At 29.5% G+C, this 17,749-nt stretch overlaps 1 pseudogene; it reads right to left on the bottom strand.

Moving 5' to 3' along the window:
- Nucleotides 1–570: 570 nt before the first annotated feature.
- On the bottom strand, nt 571–2,916 carry LOC145121378 (DNA ligase 4-like; annotated as a pseudogene).
- Nucleotides 2,917–17,749: the final 14,833 nt, after the last annotated feature.

The following is a 17,749-nucleotide window of genomic DNA, read 5'->3' as shown; positions in this document are numbered from 1 at the left end:
CTTTATTGACTATGCGTGTAAACATTGTATTATCCGGTGTACCTTTCAGAGTCACCGAAGTCAGTAGCTTTGTAATTGTTTATTATTTCTTGTAAGTTTTGGACCATTATAAATAGAGTGTTCCACTTCATTTTTATGTACCAATTCAGATCTTATCAATATAAGATATCTTCATCTCTATACTATCTAAAGTTATATGATTGATACTTTATCCGAGTCCCTTTTCACTTAAGTTGTTCATCATTTACTAACTTGTGTTTGTATGCAAACCATGTTACAATTCAACTAAGTGTCTACTTGTTTATGCTTATTGATATAACTTGTTGCTATTTGCATTCCTTACTTTTCTGCAATCTAACTTTTATTGTTGAACTAACAAAGATCCATTGAGATTAACTTACATTTCCGCAATATATTATCTCGTTATTATGTTCTTCTGTCAACATTATTTTTTACTTAATGGGAACAACAGTTAAGGCAGAGAGATATACAAGGCTAGTTTCTTTTTTCCTTAACACATACAAAAAATAAGGAACCCTAATTTCTTGAAGAGATGATTGCTGACATGAGTTACAATATGGCCACCAATACGAGCAATAGCAATTGCAGCAGAATGTGTTGAAGGTAGCCAGTATCACGGCCAGACATTGAAAGCCCATGAGAAGAAAGATGTGATTCTCTTTGGGCTTCACGATCAAGAAAGAGTGACTCTCTCCTAATTGGAAGAGAAAAAGCACTATCAATTCCAGGAGAATGATTTATGTTAGGTTTGATGGGAGCAGCATAATTTATAGGCCTCTTCTTATTTTATTCTATTTTTTGGTTCTTTTTCTAGCAATTGAGTGCTTACTTTGTTTCTTAATAAATGGCTTCTAGTCTAACGGTATCTGGTGTTGCCCTCCTTCCGTGAGGTTGAGGGTTCAAGTCGACATAGGTAGAACTAAAGAGTAGTTTAGGAGTATATTAGATTTTCCATTTAAAAAAAAAACTTAAATGTTTTTTTTGCATGTTTCTTTTTCTTCATATCGGTGTAGAAATGTATCACCAAAATATAAGGTTGTGTAACTTGCATTGTAATGAGACTGTTTTTAGTATGAATAAAATAAGAATTGTATCGTTGTGTCGTCCCCAAAATGGTGGAACAATAAAAACACATAACACATTATAAAAATATACAAAAGGTAACTCACGTTTTGTGTGTACATTTACTATAGCTAATTGTATTTTTTATGATGCATGTTGTACAATGATTCTATACATAGAGGCAATAGTATGTTTTTATGATGCATGTTGTACAATTGTTATATACATGTTATTCTACTGAAACATATTATCTGTGTTCCGTCCTTTGCTTTGCATACCTTCTAACTTTCACCATAACTGAGGGTTTTAACATTCGTTGAAAGTCGTCGTCCTGAACTGTGTGCATACGTAGGTACGTGTCGTCGATTTCTTTCATTTTCCTGCAAACATAAATCTCATTTTAATAAATTAATTGAAAATTTTCCAAATGAACTTACATTTTTGAATAAATGTAACAATTACGACTATTTACTTCGAGAAAAGAATGCTTACTAGTAAAAGCTTTACTTCAACCCCTCCCAATAGTTATTAGTTATACAAATTACTTTTGTTTATTTTTCTTAATTGACGAAATAAAAAAGATTCTTAAGTGATTATTAAGGAAATAAATTATATATACCTGACATTTGTGGCATTGATTTCGATCCCTCGACCTTTCACAAACTGATTTTAGGTCACATATGACATTGAACAAGTCTTCAACATCAGGGTGAAATTCATGGAAGATGCTTTTCTCATTGATTCCCAACTTGCAATCTTTATAGGAAATTGGAATAAAGATGTTAAAATAATTAAGCTCTAGAAACAGTAATTGGCAATAAATAACACTACCAAATCTTTAAGGATAATCATAACAATCCACTTCATTTGTTGTGCATTTGTTTTCTTGATCATATCAGAAAGAATGGAAGTCTTCTCTGCTCTGTGGTACCAACCACAGATAATTAATTACAAAGACAAAGATTAGTTACTTGTTATTATGAATTTTATAGATGGGGTTTTTTGGTAAATAGGTGACATAGTCATACATATTTTCACTTGATGCTAATCCATCAAGCAACTCATTTAACTTTTTAATTGTTAGTCCTCCAGAAGTCATGCCTTGCCTTCTTTGAAGAACCTGTTCAGACCCACACATAAAATTTACTGTAAGGATCGTGAGGATTTAAAATACACATTTTTTTAATAAAATTTCATCATAAAGGTCAAATTGCATCTTTTGTTTGGAATAAGATTAAGCTAAAGTACAGCTTTCTAAACTAGTAGAAATTGGGGTATTTCTATTATATATGTTGTTCAATAAAGTAGCCACTTTTCTTATAAAACAATAAATATTTCATGAGTTTGAGGCAGAAAAGGTCTCAAATTTCTAAAAATTGTTAACTAAACCTTACGAATGCTACAAGTAAACAATCAATCTGGGTATAGAAAAGGAGTAAGTTTGGACCCAAATTCATAAATTCATGTTTTTTTCTTGGAAGAGGGTCACTCTATGCAAAATGAAAAAAGAGTTTTCAGCTTAGTAAACGTCGAAGCGACAAGTGAGAAGGTTCCGACAATAACAATAGTTTTGGCCCCGCCTTTACGCCAATTGATGAGGCGAAGAGCATTGGGAGATTCTCTGGACATTCATAGGTCATCGATGATACAATTAGCGAGCAATGACTCCTTCAAAACATAAGATCCCCACTCTCTGTCGAGACTGGGGAGGATTAATCTGACAACGACAAATTAATCGGTGGGTTTACAATACGTGTGGAGGAATTTTTGAAGGTTGGATTGCTTTTTTGTTGAAGATTTCGACTTCTGAATCCAGTTGAAAAGACTGCACATCACGCTGAACTTCGTCTCCCATCACATTTTTGATCGAAAAGGGTTTTTTGTGTGTGTAAACTATGTGTTTGCGTCTGAAATATTTCGAATTTTGAATTTTATATACTCGGCTGTAGACCTCCCAATTCGTGTATTCGTCTCATGAAAACGTGTCAGCCACAAATTTGACACGATATGAATACACGAAGATAAATAAGCTTTATCTCAATTTTTAAGATGTATTCATGTCATGTATTCGTGTCGTGTCGTGTCACTCACAACTTCGTATATTCTTGTCTCAAATTGTCTGGTCTACTCGATTTCTACTCAATTGATACACCCCTCCAACTAAACTACCCACAAAACTTTTGTTTTTGGTTCCCGGCTCACACAAACTTTGATTGTTTTAATGTCTCATCTTAAATTATTGTATTTGTATATAGTTGTAAGTTTTTCTAGATAGATACACAAAACTATTAAATCAATTTTAACCATAAAACACTAAATTGGTGATTGTTTAACACTAAAATAAGTTTGTATTCTACTAACCAAACATTAAAACGATGGCTTTTATAAGCCATGTATTTTAGTCTTTATATTTAGTGTATGAAGTTATCTTAATTCTCAAACATTAAAGTGGCATTTTTTTGAAAGTTGATTGGAATGAAAACACCATTTTATTGGCCTTTATTATAGTGTTTTAGTGATAGGTTGGAGTTAGTCTATGGACTACAACAGCACCACCATCTTTCACACTTGGGTTGTTTTGGTGGTGTTATAAGGTGGTAATCATATATGTCTATCGAAATGCTTTTTATAAAATAACAATACCAAGCCCCTTAGAAATATAGTAAAAGAGGTAATGATATAGACAATCATATATTTACTTAATTATAGTTTAAAGAACCATTTTAATAAATAACCTCCGACACATGAACCAAAGTAGAAGGTAAACACTGATTGAAAAACATATACAAATAAAAAAGAAAGCAGAAAACCTATATTGCGTCATGATTTTAAACTCACGTTTTTCTAGTTGATGTTATGTTTTCGAAAAGAATGATATCATGTCATCATGTTATCTCATCATTTCCTTCTCACAGCATAAGTGACTTTTTTTTTACTTGCACCAAAATAAATTGTAAATTAGTGTTATAGGGTGTTTATAGGTTTTAATTGGGTAAAAATGGAACTAGGTCCAATAAAACAAATTTAGCATGTTTGATATTACTTTTTAATTATTGCATTGGATCCAAAGAGTTGATTCGGTCCATGGCGAAGTGCAAACTCGGTCCTCTCTTCAAAACTGAAGGACCTGGACAAAAGGGCACCAAAAACCCACCATTCCCATTTTTCCCTGATAAGCCTCCATCATCCCACCTGCATCCCACCTCATATCTACTATGATGCCACAGCCTCCGACCACCTTCCTCCGATATCTACCTCTGACCACCACTTAGGTTTGTATTTCTCGTATTTTTTCCTCTAATTTTGTTGTTGTTCATGAGTTTCTTGTTGTTGATATGGTGTGATTTTATTACACAAATTTACGGTCCAAATGAGTAAAAATTTGTTGTGTGTATGTTGTGGTACTTGGTGATATTAGTCGCAACCCTCATATGCAAATATCATGCCCTCTCTCTTGCTCATCAGGTTTTCTCTCTTTAACTGGAGAGATATGATTAAAATTTTATATTTTTTCTTCATTCACTAAATCAAGTTCTTCATTCTTAACAACAAGGTTTTGATATGTTAGAGGCATGCATATGTGTACTATATGTGTTTGCGTTTAGCAGGTTTGATTTGATCATTTAAGATTCTTCTTCCTACTACATTTGTTCATAGTAAGATATACTTTTCAATTTTGAAAAAATTGTTCATTGAGTTTCTTGTTGTTGTTGTTGTTGTGATGTGATTAAGAACTGATTGTGTGTTTGTATGAATTAGGTGTTGCTGAGGATCATAATCAGTGTTTTTTTTTCAAAGATTATACTTGTGGCAATTTTGAGAATTTAGAAGAATTATGGTGGAAATATTGTGTTATTGAATGATGATTCAAAGCATGAGACACTATTGTGGTCTCATTTGTTGAGAAACAAAGATTTTTAGGTGTTGCAGGGGCTGCATTTGCTGCTACAAATCCTAAATCAACTATTTCTCATATTAAGAGATTGATAAGATAACTTTTAGAAGGATCCAAGTGTGTACGAATATCTTCGATTGTTACCATTTGAAGCTAGTGAGAGCTTTCATGGTGGTATTTTGATCCATTTAAAGGACTTGAGTAATGTTATAAATTAAATGGTAAATCATAAAGGAATTAGTATAAAAAATATTGTTTGAGGGTAATATAGTTATTTTGCACTATCAGTCACATGAAAAATCAAACAACAAGTTTCAATCAAAAGCTAACTCAGTCAGAACTTCTAACCTAATCAGCTTCTAACCCAGTTAACAAGTATCAAACGACCCCTTACAATTTTGAGACCATATTACTTGAACATGCTATTTCTAATTAAAAAAAATCTTGATATCTATCTAATACTTTTGTCAAAATGCGCCAAAAAATCCAATGCAACCATTTGTATGTATTAGCAAGGTATAATACTGGAGTTTAATGTGTTACTTTAACATTTTAAGCTATATATAAATGTTTTCATTTTTAACTTAGTATAGTAAAAAAATATTTAATATAAATAGTCAAAAAAACTAAAATTTTCATATTAAAATTTTAACTTAATTAAATAATTGGTACTTTTATGTTGAAAAAATTATAACTTTATCAAACAATTTCTCAAAGACTTATTACATATTTCCCTTATTTTTTCCTTCAAATAGTTTTTTAACACCATTTTCTTATATATATATATATATATATATATATATATATATATATATATATATATATATATATATATATATATATATATATATATATATATATAGGGAAGAGTTATATGGAAAACAAAAAAACCCTAAACATCATAAAAATGCATAAAAAAATACTTAGAGATCACAAATCTTTTTTTTTTTGACATTATATATATAAAAATCGCAACTTTTTTTTTTACATTTTTCTTTGAAACTAAATGATAAAAAATTGAATTTTTTTTTTAATTTTTTTTGGTTCTTTTACAAAAACATTTTCTGCGAAAATGTAAAAAAAGTTGAAAATTTTCATAATATAAAATCATAAAAAAGATTATTGATCTCTAAGTATTTTTTTAATGTATTTTTATGGTTTTTAGGGATTTTTAGGGTTTTTTATTTTTCATAGAACTTAGACCTACTCGCTGGAAAAAAAATCAATTTTTTTTTAGAATTATATGGAAAACAAAAAAACCCTAAAAAACTCTAAAAATCATAAAAATACATAAAAAAATACTTAGAGATCACAAATATTTTTTTTGATATTTTTTACCTAAAAATCGCATGTTTATTTACAAAATCGCTGAAAAAAAATTAAAAAAATCGATTTTTTTTTTTTTGTTTTTTTTCAAAAAAAATTTCAACGAAAATAAAGAAAAAGCTGCGAAAATTCATAATATAAAATCAAAAAAAAAAGATTTGTGATTTCTTAGTATTTTTTTTATGCATTTTTATGATTTTTTTATGATTTCTTGTTTTCCATAGAACCTAAACCTATATATATATATATATATATATATATATATATATATATATATATATATATATATATATATATATATATATATATATATATATATATATATATATAGGGAAGGGTTATTTGGAAAACAAAAAAACCCTAAAAATCATAAAAATGCATAAAAAAATATTTAGAAATCGCAAAACTTTTTTTTTAATTTTTTTTATAGAAAAATCGCAGCTTTTAGTATAAAATCGCTGAAAAAAAAATAAAAAATCAATTTTTATTTTTATTTTTTATAAAAAAAAATTGGTTTTTTTTATCAAAAACAATTTCAGCAATTTTATACTAAAAGTTGCGATTTTTTTCATAAAAAAAATTCAAAAAAAAGTTTTGTGATTTATAAGTATTTTTTTAGACATTTTTTTGATTTTTAGGGTTTTTTGTTTTCTATAGAACCTAAACCTCTCTCTCTCTCTATATATATATATATATATATATATATATATATATATATATATATATATATATATATATATATATATATATATATATATATATGTATATATATATATAGGGTGAGGTTCAATAAAAAACTATAATTAACCAATGAACTAATCTTTTTTTCAGCTTTTAGAACTTATTTTTTATCAAAAAAAAAAACTAAAAATACAAAAATTCATAACTTTTTATCATTTTTCCAATGATATCAACATCGATTTTTTTTACATCAAATTCACAATGTGAATTTTTGAAAATTCACAATGTGAATCCGGATTGACACGGTGAATTCGAAAAATATTTTTCACTTTCACAATGTTAATATATGAATTTAGATATTTTTATATTTTTTTTGGATAAAGAATAAGCTTTAGAAATTGAAAAAAAAAATTTGGTTCCTTGAAGAACCAATAATTATAGTTCTCTATTGAAGTTTTTCATATATATATATATATATATATATATATATATATATATATATATATATATATATATATATATATATATATATATATATATATATATATATCAAACAATGGAAACCGACAATTAAGACGTTGATATACCAAGTATTTCCAATTATATCCAAGTACATTACCATTTGCGACTTGTCATTTTCCATCTTTTAAAAACTTTTACATTTTAATGGATAAAATAAAGTTATTGCTATTATTAAAAAACATAGAAGAATATGGTCTGTGGTAATAAATAACAATTAAAGTATGTTCGAATTATAAAAAAAATGCTATAATGGATAGAAAATAAAAGTATGTCGTTATTATATATAAAAAATGATAATATGTTGCTATTGTAAATAAGAAAATTTAATTTAATTCCATTTATTAGTGAAATGTATGCTGCTATAATAGATAAAAAATTAATATATACTTTGTTTTTACTATTTTTTTATGCTACTAATGTACATATGTTTCTTTTAACATTTTTCTTTAGGTCTAGGAGTTGGAACAAGCTCATGACGAATTGGCTCGACAAAATGGTGAAATGACCGAAAGACAAACTCAAATGGAAAAACTAATGGCGAAAATGGTCGAATTCATGAGACAATATCACGGTAATAACTGTCCTGACAATTCACCCAATCCATTGAATGTTCTTTAGGTTATTTGTTGTAATGTTGTATGTTTTAAGACTTCTTTATTATGTTTTTGGTTTACACAATTGTTAAAACATATGTTCTAAAGTGTAAACGTTTGTATGACTTTTAGATTTATATTTATTCTTTTTGTGTTTGAATTTATAACATAATTTTTTTATTTGTATTAGTTTTTTTTCTGCATTATAGGCTGAATTTATTTTTTATTTTTTGGTTTTTTTGTGTTTTTCTATTTTTTATAGTTGTAACGTTTCTCGGAAATTCCTATGACCCTTCTGTCACGAAAAGTTGTCAACAAAGTATGGTACAAGGAAATTTCTCGGAAATACGTTTCTAGGTAATCCTCGGAAAAATGTTTCATAGGTATTTCCTCGGAAATAATCTTCCTAGGAGATTCCTCGGAAATAAATATCCTATGAAAACCCTCGGAAATACCAAAAAAAAAAAAATATCTAAGAAAGCCTCGGTACTTCCGACAAAAAAAGTTTCCTAGAAATTGTGTTGGAAACTTCCTCGGAAATCCCTTACAAAGCATTTCCTATGAGGTTATCGGCATTTCCTTGGAAACGTCCCTAGGAATTTCAGAGGAAAATATCCCTAAAAACGTTTTTTAGCAGTGTCATATTAATAAAAAATTCACAAATTTCTATAATTTATAATTTGTATCACATTACCCGTGGATGTTTTCTACTATCTCTTGAAGATAATTACCTTTTGTGATGCATTATTTATATATTTTAAGAAAGGCCAGATTCTACAAACACTACTATATATAGTTTGGATTTTTTTTATTTAACATTGAAAGAATTTTTTTGTAGTTTAATCGGTGAGTATATATATATATATATATATATATATATATATATATATATATATATATATATATATATATATATATATATATATATATATATATATATATATATATAGGGTGAGGTTCAATAGAGAACCATAATTAACCAAGGAACCAAAGAACCAATTTTTTTTCAACTTTTAGAACTTATTTTTTATCAAAAAAAAAAACTAAAAATACAGAAATTCATAACTTTTTATCCTTTTTCCAATGATATTAAATTTGATTTTTTTTTATGTCAAATTCACAATGTGAATCTTTGAAAATTCACAATGTGAATCCGGATTCACACGGTGAATCCGAAAAATATTTTTCACATTCACAATGTTAATATATGAATTTAGATATTTTCAGATTTTTTTTTTCGATAAAGAATAAGCTTTAAAAATTGAAAAAAAGATTTGGTTTCTCGAAGAACCAATAATTATTGTTCTCTATTGAACTTTTCCTTATATACATAATATTAGTGAGTTGCATATAACAAAGGGAATATTATTGAAATTTCGGTGAAAGATTTTTTTTTTTTTAAAAAAAAACTTCAAACTTGCTATGGTTAAAAGAAAAATTCCTTGGAATGGGTAAAGCAAACAAGTTTCAAACTCTTATGGTTTTTATATAATTCAAAGTTTTATGTAAAAAAAAAAAGAAAAAAAAAACTTCTTTCGGTGATTAAACTGAAAGAAGACTAAAGTGGATTTTATGGAATTTCTGCTTTCAGAATTTATAATTTTATTTAATGATCCATAAAAGGAAAACTTGTTTAAAAAGATATTAAAAAGAAAAAACAGGAAGATAACGAGGAATCTGAGTTAATTATGAATGCTGCTACAGAAGCCGAACATGACGCTTAATTTATTGGCATCGTCAAACATCACACATTATGACTCGTATAATCCTTGGTTTCACTTTTTTTAAGAAATCGACACAACTTATTTCAAGTATTAAGTTGTTTTCATCAAGAAACAAACACGTTGCTTATATTGTCTTATTGGTCACTTTCTGTAAAACATTCACCAATTTTGGAAAAACTGCCGCACCTTATCATAACCAGTATCATTTAAATTTTACAAGAATCATGTATCACATCAATAATATAATATGATAAATATTTTACCCATTAACTATTTATTATCATTAGTCAATATTTCAATATTTTGTTGTAAAGAACGCATGCCATGAAAGTTCCTATCATGAGTGGGTGGGAAGGATGGTTACTTTTGGTAACTTGATAGCCATCTAGTCTCCTTTTCGTTCCAATTTTTAGTGTCAAAGGGAGCAATAAAGAGGTTCATTGTACATCATTTGTGCATATCAAATCACCCCCTAAGTCCTCATCACACTACACCATACTTGCACTTTTGTTCCTTTGGGCACTCAAGTACCTTCCCTCAATCAAAATAAAAAATAAAAACATAAGAATAATGACATAAAATAATAACCAAATTTAGTCATTTTCTCATTTAATGTAATGAATCTGAAAGAAAACATGTTAACAAATGTTTAATTATCTATAGTTTTGTAGGTGAGTTCAATGAGAGAATTGAATGAAAATTTTAGTTGTCATTTAATAAATTAAACTCTATCATTATGAGATGTTATTTCGGCATTCAATGAATTTGAAGTTTAATGGTCATTGAACTTTTCAATGAAAAAAAAATATTTTTTAAATGCATATAATAAATTAGGTTTTGTGACGTTCTTTTGACCTTTGTAGAGTTCAAATGTATTATAGGTAATTTTTTTTATCGAGTTATATGAAACGTGGAAAGATGATGATGTAATTCATTAAATTCTATAGAGTTCAATATATTATGGATGTCTTTAATTAGCTAATAATTGGTGAACTTGATACTAACTTGGAAGTCGTTTATATAAAATGCAACCACAAATTTAACATTTTATAAAACAAATACAAATTCCTTACAATAATATCAACTATGATGAATGGTTCGCTCGGTCGTTTGCTAATCTACTTTCACGGGCATCCTCATACAACGAGTGATGTATGGTTGCTTTTTTGTACTATTATAATGGTCACTTAGACTAGTGGGTGCCGGTCGCCACTGATGCTCGCTAAGATGGAGGAACACTGCCCCTAGCACTCGCTAGGGTGCTCGATAAGATCACCTTGCTACCGTTTTAGCGAGAGGAGAGAGACCTGGGTTTGTTGTGATTGGTGGATTTACCATTGACCGGATTCATTTACTTCATACTTGACCAAATTCAAAAAAGAAAAAAATAATCTCTCCCCTTTTTTGGTAAAAACATCCGAATTTTACCTAAAAAAACTGAAATTTCAATTTTTTATTCACCATTAGAAATTAACACTACACTCTTAAGATGTCACATATACAAAATATTATTATCTCTCTAACAAATACTCTCAATTCACAAAACAAAAATATCTTCATCTACCCAAAACAAAACCCCAAGAAAAAAACAAAAAAAAATCTTCAAACCTTTCATCACTAAACCTCCACCTCCAAACCTTCAATCACCAAACCTTCCATCACCACCATGTTATCGGCCTTAATTTGATCAACTCATTCGTTCACTTACTAGTTACTACTACCTTAGTATGGCTCCACAAGTGCTTCCATTCAATCCATACACTTCTCAACCCATGCCATTTTACCAAAACCAACCCCAAACTAATTTCCAATCCCAACCAATACCTTGTCCAAATTTCGATCTTGATCCGTATGAGATAGTTCAAGAAACCAAATTATTTTCACAACCTCAACCCCAAACTAATTTTCAGCAACCTCAATCTCAATATCCTTCGCTGGCACCTTCGACATCAAAGCCAGTGGACCTCCTAGATTCATCTTCCCTTCTTCAGCTATCTCATTGATTTTGCTCTCTTGAGCTTTTAGCATATTATACAAGTCCCTCAATGAATAGCCATCGAAGCTTTGCTGAGTCTTTATCATCAAGCTGATATTCCTCCACTCTTTACGTAACCCCATAAAAAACGTAAGATTATATTCGAGAGTTGAGTGTGTAACTCCATATCGATTACACTTGAATATCAACTCATTCAAGCGATCGTAGTATAGTTCAATGGTTTCACTTTCCTTTTGTTTGATATCCCCAAGTTCCACCAAACACTGTTTTACTAGGCTCTTCTTCGTCTTCTCACTGCCTTGATAGTTTTCCTTCAAAAGTATCACAGATCTCTTTAGCAGTCTTGAAACCACTAACAAAATTGTAAACAACTGGTGGAAGAGTACCACGAAGTTCATTTTGACACATTTTATCATTCGCTTTTTGTTTTTCATCTTGCAAGGCAACATCGGGTGCAACACTCGCAGTTCCAATTTATTCTAATCTTCATGGACAGTAATTACCACTTGTAACACAACGCCATAGATCCTCGTCTATCCCATTGAGGTAATCCTCCATGCAATATACCCATTGCTCGTAGTACTCTGGAATAAGTATTGGAATCTTAGTAGAAGATCCAAGCAGATGAGAAAAACTGGACATTGTGTTCATGTTGAAATTCGCCATTGTTATACGGACTGAAATGAAGAAAAGATTCAGAAAAGGAGATCTAACGGATGAATCTTTCAGAAATTGTTCTGAAAACACTCGATCAATCAAACGATTGCAGAATCATTACAAATCACTCATTCTTTATTAGTTTAGTTTTGACATCATCAAATAGGGGAGATTATTGGGTCACTCAATTGTATAGATTTGATGATGTAAAATATATACACTATAGTTATAGTTAGTTAATATGAAGATCTGTTGATGGAAGTTCATATGTTGAAGACTAAAAGAACATCCTCTGTTGACTGAAAGACCCTGAAGACTCTATCAGCACTAAAGGCATGAAGACACCAACTACTGAAGATTGATCAGTGGGTCCAGATGCTGATGGTTATACACTGATAACACACTGATCAGATGATACACTTATAATACTCACTGATGGTCATTCGCTATCTTCTGAAGTTAAAGTTGATCAACTTGACCCCAACGCTGATGACTGTAGCTGAAGCTGATCTCCAGATGCTGACGCTGATGCCCTGATCAACGAGACTCTCTGAAGCTGATGCTCTGATCAGTGTCTGATGTGTTGGTGCTGATATCCGAATCTGGAGAAGATCTGATTTGATACATTCCTTTTATATCAGATTTGATTATATGTAGATTAGATACAATCCCTTGATTGAAGGGATTCACTAGTATAATTTAGTATATATACAACATTAGGGTGAAACCCTAATGTTGTGAACGTCTTGGTTACCGTCTTTGTAACAATCCGTTTACTTGGTGAAAACAAACCCTTTCTTGTTGAAAGACAATTTGGAGAATATCTTGTATTCTTTACATTCGGTTCTTTCTTGTTTATATTTGATGTACGAATCTTCAAAGGGTTTGGGACTTTATATATATATATATATATATATATATATATATATATATATATATATATATATATATATATATATATATATATATATATATATATATATATATATATATATATAGGGAAGGGTTATATGGAAAACAAAAAAACCCTAAAAATCATAAAAATGCATAAAAAAAATACTTAGAAATCAGAAATATTTTTTACCAAAAAATCTCAGGTTTATTTACAAAATCGCTGAAATAAAAATAAAAAAATCGGTTTTTTATTTTTGGTTTTTTTTTTAAAAAAATTCAGCGAAAATAAAGAAAGAGCTGCGAAAAATCATAATATAAAATCAAAAAAAAGATTTGTGATGTTTTAGTATTTTTTTTATGCATTTTTATGGTTTTTTTAGGGTTTCTTGTTTTCCATATATATATATATATATATATATATATATATATATATATATATATATATATATATATATATATATATATATATATATATATAAGTCTAAGTTCTATAAAAAACAAAAAAACCTAAAAAAAACCCTAAAAATCATAAAAATACATTAAAAAAACACTTAGAGATCATAAATCTTTTTTTTTATTTTATATTATGAAAATTCTCAACTTTTTTTACATTTTCGCTGAAAATGTTTTTGAAAAAAAACAAATTTTTTTTTTTAAAAATTCGATTTTTTATCATTTATTTTCAACGATAAATGTAAAAAAAACGTTGCGATTTTTCTATATAAAATGTCAAAAAAAAAAAGATTTGTGATCTCTAAGTATTTTTTTTATGCATTTTTATGATTTTTAGGGTATTTTTGTTTTCTATATAACCATTCCCTCTATATATATATATATATATATATATATATATATATATATATATATATATATATATATATATATATATATATATATATATATATATATATATATATTAAAAAACATATTTCCAAGAAATTCATAATTGTTTATCCACTTTCCAAGGACATCCATAGTAATTTTTTTCGAAAATACTCATTTGGTTTTGTTGTTTTTTCCAATATTTAGGTTTATTTTTTTTTCATAAAAAATAAATATACCAAAATTCTCAAGTTTTTGTCATCTATAAATAAACATCAACATCGATATATATATATATATATATATATATATATATATATATATATATATATATATATATATATATATATATATATAACCACCTTTTTATGGTCATATTCACAGTATGAATCTGAACTGATTCATATTGTGAATCGGAAATTATTTACGTCGTCAATCTAAACCGTAAACAATTCACTATTTGCCATTCACAATGTGAATGTTACTTACTATGTCACCTCTATGATCATTCACAACTCAATTTAGTAAAATTTCCATGTGAAGTGAAGTATATTTCCTTGTAATTTTATAATATTTTTACTTTTTGATTACTCCTAAATGAATATTGTACACAAGTGGATTTATTCACATTGGTGAATCTAAACTATATATAATTTAGTTTTTAGAATTCACAATGTCAATCTGACCTACTATTATTCACACTATATGTCTGAACTTTATAGTGGATTGTAACGTCCCAAAAATACTGATAAAAATTTGCATTTTCAAAAACATCAAAGCCAAATCATTTGTTTTAGAACCAATCATAGTACCAATATATCAAAATCATCAGAGTAAATAATCATCGATGCGGAAATCATAGGGGATGTTGTGTAGTCAACTTGGACCATTCCCTTTAGAAATGGAAGTACCTGAAAATGTTAAACCACAAATTGTAAGCACGAAGCTTAGTGAGTTCCCCAAAATACCACATACCAAACATAACCTCCGGTCCCGCCCACATATCAGGCCCCGCCCAACATACAAACAGGTCCCACCTAGCATACACAACTGGCATCGCCCAACATACATAACAGGCCCCCCAACATACATGACAGGCCCCGCCCAACATACATAACGGGCCCCCCAACATACATGACGGGCCCCGCCCAATATACATAACAGGCCCAACCCAACATACAAATAAAAGGGCCCAACCCAACATACACATGCAAGAGTCACAAAGACAACTAGCATCCTACATAACACAATCTAGTAGGTCGACATTGGTGCCTTCGACCCACGAGTATAGTGAGAAGACTCACCTCGCAAATGAAGTCAGAAGTCAACGGCTTGTACAATTAGGAAATAGGTGATCAACACCAACTAGATCTCCACACAAGATAAAGCCTTAGTCTATCTACCAAAACTATCAACTTGACCAAAATTCAACAAGACAACAGTCAATCCTCAAAGTCAACGGTCAAAGATCAAGTCAAAATTGTTGGGTTTTGAGCATTCTAACACTCCTATGGTGTACATGCAACCCTATAAACCTTGGATCTATGTTTTCTCTATTATACATGCAAATATTAACTATTCCAAGGTTTCATCCTAACTAGCATATTATGAAGCACCTATACTACAAAGTTCTAGTTAGATGACATACCTTTTGATGTAGCTTGATGTCTTCAAGCTTTAAGAGCTTAGCCCCAATAGTGTGGAAGCCTCAAATGGAATCACAAATCACCAAAACACCTTGGAAGAACTTGAGAGAATATGTATGCACACTAAAATCGGCCCACTCTTATTTTCACACACTTGTGCCAATTTTGTGAGCCAAGGACCCCTTTATATATTATGGAGGATTTGGGTTACATCCATGTAAACCCTAATACCCATGACCTTTCATTTACATAGGATCCATGGGTTAAAAGCTCCATGGACCATCCATGAAAGCTTAGCCCAACCTAAATAAACTTGGCCCATTCCATATATATAAGAGTCCATATTTAATTAGTTCTTTTTGATCACTTAATTAATTCTAAATTAATTCTTGATCAATACTAATTAAATAATATGATTCCATATTAATATATTAGAACTTATAATATATTAATATAAATCATAAATATACTATTCTCAAAAGACTATCCATATAAATTGTGCCGGTGAAGTGCAACCCAAATGGACCATGTCGGGTCGGGTCAAGTACATACCAAATATAGTTATAGACTTAGACATTAATCCAACAGTCTCCCACTTGGATAAGTCTAAAACTATTATTGAGTATGACTTCAAAACCTAACTGGCAATCGTAGCTCTTAAAGCCGCTGTCGAACTCTGACCTTGTCAATGACTTGTCCATTAGATAAGGGATCATATATTCCTCCATTCTAGATATCATATGGACTGAGACATGGATTATAATCATTCTCTCTGTCCATTTGTTGTTTCCCGATTTTCGATTTATGATGACTGACTGATTGAACAAATCAAATCAGTCCTGGCTTGGCCAAGCACTCATATGTGTCATCGCTAAATCATCGAGGGGCCCACAGATATCACTTTTATCTCGAAGGTAAAAGGAATGGATAAACTTCGACTCATATGGCTTGTTCTACTACTTGTTGAATCATACACAAAGGCACGTTTTATAACATCGAGTTACCAAATGCGTTTTCGTGCAATCAATGTATAACCAACTCATAGTAACAACTCATATCTCTAGGTTTGAAGAATATAAGATATTATCGTCTCATGATCACTCGTGATAAAATCCATGAAGTGATTCAAATGAGCGCGGGTTGAATCCAATACTCAGAACTTATGAGCACTCAAGAGTGTTGTAGCACCACTTTGTCCACCAACTTGGACCTCTACAAACCAACCCATGACAGTCTTGATTCATATCTACTTCCAACATATGACCGACTGTGGATGGTTTGAATAACTTAATCATTCAGGAAGAGCGACTTAGTTATTCTGGAAGTCAAAACATGCAAAGTGAAACACAAGAATAAATGAATCACATATGGTATCAAACCCTATGAATATAAATAAACACTTTTATTTATCACCATACTGATTACTCATTATTCATTGTTTCGGTTTTATCAACTTTATACTTGAATTAAAAACACTAGTTGTCCCATGCTCCAATCATGTACACTATGTTTTTCTTAAACAATAGCTTTGCCATACACCAAGTATGCACTCTATGTTTGTCTATGATCCTTACTTTGTGAAATAAACCAATTGAACATAATTTCAATGATTCTAATTTCACACTCCTAAATCCTTATCGAAAAATGTGAGAATTTCAAATTCCTATCATTTATCGAAATCTATTTAGATTTTAAACTTATATGCACTGACCCTCCTGTAATGAATATGTACAAAGTCACAAAGACTTGTCAACAGTCATTATAAGGTATTCCAATGGAGATCAACTCCATGGAAACTAAGTCTCATATTCAAAGTACATTGCTTTGGACATGCTTCTTGCATTAAGTTTTCTAATCTTACACAGATAACTTCCACCTATGGAGAAAACTCCATATTCTCATTTTGACTA

The sequence above is a fragment of the Lactuca virosa genome, chromosome 6 (genome assembly GCF_052849685.1).
Source record: "Lactuca virosa cultivar CGN04683 chromosome 6, Lactuca_virosa_CGN04683_v6, whole genome shotgun sequence".
Lineage (NCBI taxonomy): Eukaryota > Viridiplantae > Streptophyta > Magnoliopsida > Asterales > Asteraceae > Lactuca > Lactuca virosa.
This window is presented reverse-complemented; position numbering and strand designations above follow the sequence as displayed.